At 35.7% G+C, this 6,271-nt stretch overlaps 1 pseudogene; it reads left to right on the top strand.

Annotated features, from left to right (window-relative positions):
* Positions 1–523: 523 nt before the first annotated feature.
* Positions 524–1,821, top strand: LOC136174619 (lupus La protein homolog pseudogene; annotated as a pseudogene).
* Positions 1,822–6,271: the final 4,450 nt, after the last annotated feature.

The raw sequence follows: 6,271 nt of genomic DNA, 5'->3' as shown, positions 1-6,271 counted from the left end.
GGAGATCAGTCCTGGGTGTTCATTGGAAGGACTGATGTTGAAGCTGAAACTCCAATTCTTTGGCCACTTGATGTGAAGAGCTGACTCATTGGAAAAGATCCTGATGCTGGGAAAGATTGAGGGCAGGGGGAGAAGGGGACGACAGAGGATGAGATGGTTGGATGGCATTGCCAACTCGATAGACATGAGTTTGAGTAAACTCTGGGAGTTGGTGATGGACAGGGAGGCCTGGTGTGCTGTGGTTCATGGGGTCGAAAAGAGTCAGACACAACTGAGTGACTGAATTGAACTGAATAGCCCTGAAAATTTTTTAGAGCATAGATGAAAATAATTCTTCAAATTCTTTTGAATAAAGGAAGCATAAAATTAATTCCAAAACCTAACTATAAACTAACACTCTTATAAGCATTATTAGCAATCTTCTTTATGCGGGGTGGGCAAGCTGGCAACTCAGAGGAGTGCAGACGCTGCTGGTGACCGTGTGGCGCGTCGCTGTGGGGCCAGGAACTGAAAGATAGCCAGAATGGCTGAAAATGGTGATAATGAAAATGGCTGCTCTGGAGGCCAAAATCTGTCATCAAATTGAGTATTATTTTGGAGACTTCCATTTGCCATGGGACAAATTTTTAAAGGAACAGATCAAACTGGATGAAGGCCGGGTACCTTTGGAGATAATGATAAAGTTTAATAGGTTAAACCGTTTAACGACAGACTTTAATGTAATAGTAGAGGTCCTGCATAAATCAAAGGCAAAACTCATGGAAATAAGTGAAGATAAAACTAAAGTTAGAAGATCTCCAAGCAAACACCTCTCTGAAGTGACTGATGAGTATAAAAATCATGTAAAAAACAGATCTGTTTATATTAAAGGCTTCCCAAATGATGCAGCTTTTGATGACATAAAAGAATGGTTGGACGATAAAGGTCAAGTACTAAACATTCAGATGAGAAGAACGTTGCAGAAAGCATTTAAGGGTTCAGTATTTGCTGTATTTGATAGTATTGAATCAGCTAAAAAGTTTGTCGAGACGCCTGGTCAGAAGTACAAAGACACAAACCTGCTAATACTTCTCAAAGAAGATTACTTCACCAAAAAAAATAAAGAAAGAAAGCAAAATAAAATGGAAGCTAAATTACGAGCTAAATAAGAACAAGAAGAAAAACAAAAGCTAGCAGAAAGTGCTGAAATGAAATCTTTAGAAGAAAAGATTGGCTGCTTGCTGAAATTTTCAGGAGACTTAGATGATCAGATGTGCAGAGAAGATTTGCACACCCTTTTCTCAAATCATGATGAAAAAAAAATGGATACACTTTGTTAGAGGAGCCAAAGAGGAAATAATTCTATTTAAAGAAAAAGCTAAGGAAGCACAGATAAAGCAAAAGAGGCCAATAATGGTAATCTACAACTAAGGAACAAAGAAGTCACCTGGGAAGTATTAGAAGGAGATGTGGAAAAAGAAGCACTGAAAAAAATAATAGAAGATCAACAAGAATCTCTAAACAAATGGAAGTCAAAAGGTCGCAGATTTAAAGGAAAAGGAAAGGGAAATACAGCTACCCAGGCTGGGTCTGCTAAAGGAAAAGTACAGTTTCAGGGCAAGAAAACTAAATTTGATAGTGATGATGAATGTGATGAAAATGGTGCATCTGGAGCAGTAAAAAGAGCATGAGAAGAAAGAGATGAAGAAGAACCTCCATCAAAACAACAGAAAACAGAAAATCATGCCAGAGACCAGTAGTTTAATAAACAAATTTTTTATTCATTTTAATTAGATTTTAAGTTGCTTTTGTCTTTGGAGGCTGTTAAAAAGAAAACCAAATTAGATCGACTTCGATGTCTACCTGTAAGAGAGGAAGAATTTTTGTTGTTGTTGTTGAACTTGTCTTTTGTTATCGAAATGAGTTTTTTAATATGCAGTTCTGTTTGTGTTCTTTTGGATTATTCAAATATCAAAAGAAACATTCTTCCATTAAGTTGCCTTTGTAATATGAATGTATTAGTACAAAGTAATAAAATGTATACTGCATAAAAATAAAAAATAAATAAACATTATTAGCAAAAATTCTAAATAAAGTGACACACTAATACTGGTGAGATTTTTTCCCAGTAATGCAAGGAAGAGTCAATATTAAGAAATTCATTTCAAAAAAAAAAAAAAAAAAAGAAATTCATTAACACATTTACTGAATTAACAGATAGAAAAAGAAAAATGATATGATTATCTGCACAGATGCTAAAAAGGCATATGATAGAATACAATAATCACTCTTTTCACTTTATATTTAGTAGTGCTCAGATGCTCAGTGGTGTCCCACTCTTTGCAGCCCCATGGCCAATAGTCAGCCAGGCTCCTCTGCCCACGAGATTTTCCAATCAAGAATACTGGATGATGATTTTATGTGTGTGTGTGTGTGCACGCAAACCATTATTGAGTTGTATACTTAGTGAATTGTGCTCTTTATTGTATATGTGGGGGCTTCCCAGGTGGCGCTAGTGGTCAAGAACTGCCAGTCAATGCAGGAGACATAGGAGACACAGGTTCCATCCCTGGGTCAGGAAGTAGGAGTAGGAAATGGCACCCCACTCCAGTATCCTTGCCTGGAGAATTCCATGGACAGAAGAACCTGGCGGGCTACAGTCCATAATGTCACAGAGAGTCAAACATGACTGAGCAACCAACACTCACTTTTCAGTCATCATCCTGATCCTAATACGGGATATTTCCAGTCCTCCAGAGAACACCCTCAATCCGCCTTCTCAGTCAGTAATCTCTCCTCCAGGGGAAACTTTGTCCTCACTTTTTTTTTTTAACCATGTATTACTTTTTTGTCTCTTTAGGAATTTTCATATAAATTGAATCATACCATAGTCACATTCATTCATTAGACTCTCTTAATTAAGAGGTTTTAATGACAACTCTCTCAACATGATAAGATATATCTCTCTGAACCCCAGAGTTTAAAGAGGAAACATCAGAAGCATTTTCAGTAATGGTAGGAATTCAGAAAAAAATGTTCACTATCACTGGTAGTAAGCTGTGCTAGAGTACTAGCCAATGCAGTTAGACACAGAAAGAAACTGGAGTTATAAATATTGAAAAGGAGGAGGAAATTTTTTCAGTATTTTCATTTGGGAAACCCAAAAATACAACAAGGAGGAAAAAACACCAAATAAACTATTACAGTTCAGTTCAGTCACTCAGTCTCTTTGCAACCCCATGAACGCCAGCCCTTCCTGTCCATCACCAACTCCCAGAGTCCACCCAAACCCATGTCCATTGAGTCGGTGATGCCATCCAACAATCTTATCCTCTGTCATCTCCTTCTCCTCCTGCCCTCAAACTATTACAAGCAGTGAGAGATTTCAGTGCACTGGCTAGATGCAGAATTAGTATATAGAACTTAAGAGTTTCACATAAGCAAACAACAAATGACAATTTGAAGGCATAATAGAAGACAGATTCCATTTGCAACAGCAAAAAATACACATACAAATAAAGATGAAATACTAAGCAATGAAAATTAATGGTAAATGTGCAAGATTGATGTGAAGAAAACTAAGAATACAAAAGAAGATTTGAACAAATGAAAAGGCATACAATGGTCTTGATGACACTTAACATTACAAAGATATAAATTCTCCTCTATCTATGAATATAATTAATGTAAACTATACATTTAAGGATATTCAAGTATAAAAATATACTCAAGTATATTATAATGCTACAAAAGTTAAAACATTGTGATATGGCATATGAATAGACTGGCAGATCATTAGCACAGAAGAAGAAAAAAAACAGAAATAAATCCAAATAACCTGTGAAATTAGTACATTATAAAGAAACCATATGAAATCAGAAGGGATAAATGGATTCTCTAAAAAAAATTAATTCTGGGAAAATAGGAAGAAAGCCCCCAAAAGAAATTATTTTTATTCATACAACACCTCCACAGGAAGAAATTCCAAATGTTGAATAACAGTTTCAAACACAAAACTGATATCATAGTAACATCAGAATAAAACATGGGAGAACACTTTTTTTTATCACCTTGGAGAATAAATGACCTAAATATGATCCAAACCTCAAAGGCCACAAAAGAAACAACAAAAAGATTGTCAACTTAAACGTGTTTAAAGACCTGCATAGCAAAAGCAACCATATGTAAGATTAAAAGACAAACCAAAAACAGAAAATATCTGCAAGTCATATCAAAATTTCTTTAACATATAAAGAGTTCACAAATCAATAAGAAAAAGAATCTAACATAACAATAAAAAAAAGGCATGAAACATTTGGAACAGTTTATTGAATAGAAAATGCAAATGGGTTTTAAGCATAGGGAAAAAATAATTAACTCCACAGACGATGAGATCTACAAAATAAAATTATGCTGAGATATCATTTGTCACCTATTAAATTGGCAATTATCAAAATGCTAGATATTGCTAAATTACTCTCCATAGAGGTGATACCAATTTACACTCCCTCCAACAATGCACGATAAAATATATCCCAATACACTCTTTGTGCTCATACATTGTTGATGGAGGTGTAAATTGGTATAACATCTATGTAATTTAGCAATATCTAGTGAAATTAAAAATGCATGAACACTCTTGATCCAGAAATTCTACTTCCAAAAATGTTTACTTGGCCAGATTCCAGCATGAGTGAAATAAAGTCATTTGTTCTTCCCATCACCACTGTAACTGCAAAAGGTTAGACAGTAGTTCACTAGTTAAAGAAAGTACTTATGAGAAATTGTGGTCCAAAGTGCAAGGGGTTGCAATAGAATGTCATAAAGTATACTGCCACTTATGTTGTAAAAAGAAAGAGGAAAAAGGGGAAAATATATGTATATAAAATTTATATAAACATATAAATATATAATATATAAAAATATATAAATAAATATATATAACATACAAATTTTTGTATATTTATATATAATAAATAAATAAATATATATATATATATAAGACATGTATAACCTTTAAGCTCTATCTTAAAAGAATGCCTAAGAAGCTAGTAACATTTGTCACTATCAGGGAGAAGACCTGAATGTCTAGGGGACAGTGGTAAGTTTCCACTTGCATATAATCTTGTACTTTTTGAATTCTGAATTATCCTGAAGATCTCCCATGAACGTAGGGCTTCCCTGGTGGTTCGGTGGTAAAGAATCCACCTGCCAAAGCAGGAGACACGGATTCGATCCCTGGGTCAGGAAGATCCTCTGGAGAAGGAAATGGCAACCCACTCTAGTATTCTTGCCTGGAAAATGCCATGGACAGAGGAGCTTGGCATGCTGCAGAAAATGGGATCAGAAAGAGTTGGACATGACTGAGCGACTGAACACCACCACCACCTTCATACTTGACTACTGGAACAACCATAGCTTTAACTATATGGATCTTTGTCGGCAAAGTGATATCTCTGCTTTTTAATACTCTGTCTAGGTTTGGCATAGTTATTCTCCCAAGGAGCAAGCGTCTTTTAATTTCATAGCTGTTCCAAAACCCAAGAAAATGAAATTTGACACTGTTTTCACATTTTCCCCATCTATTTGCCATGAAGGCTTACCTCATAGCTCAGTTGGTAAAGAAGCTTCCTGCAATGCGGGAGACCTGGGTTTGATCCCTGGGTTGGGAAGATACCCTGAAGAAGAGAAAGGCTACCCACTCCAGTATTCTGACCTGGAGAATTCCATGGACTGTATAGTCCATGGGGTTGCAGAGTTGGACATGACAGAGCTACGTTCATTTTCCCTTTCATTTGCCATGAAGTGACAGAATTGAATGCCCTGATTTTCATTTTTGAATGTTGAGTTTTAAGCCAGCTTTTTCACTCTCCTTTTTCACTTTCATTAAGAGGCTCTTTAGTTCTTCTTCACTTTCTGACATTTACCACATCTTCTTTATCCATTTATCTGTTGATGGACACTTAGATTGCTTTCATAGCTTGGCTGTTGTAAATAATGCTGCAATGAACACTGGGAGTGTTTCTTTTCAAACTAGTGTTTCCACTGTCTTCAGATTTTTACCCAGAAGTGGAATGGCTGGATAATATGCTAGTTCTACTTTCAATTTTTTGAGGAAGCTTCATGCTGTTGTTTTTTTTTTTCCACAGAGGCTGCAAAAATTTACATTCCCACCAAGAGTGCACTAGAATTCTCTTTTCTCCACAACTTGTTATTTGTAGATCTTTTAATAATAGCCATCCTGACAGGTGTAGGGTATCTCATTCTAATTTTGATTTACATTGTGATTAGC

This window comes from Muntiacus reevesi, chromosome 9 (genome assembly GCF_963930625.1).
Source record: "Muntiacus reevesi chromosome 9, mMunRee1.1, whole genome shotgun sequence".
Classification (NCBI taxonomy): domain Eukaryota; kingdom Metazoa; phylum Chordata; class Mammalia; order Artiodactyla; family Cervidae; genus Muntiacus; species Muntiacus reevesi.
The sequence above is the reverse complement of the archived record's forward strand: the minus strand, read 5'-3'. Positions and strand labels throughout refer to the sequence as shown.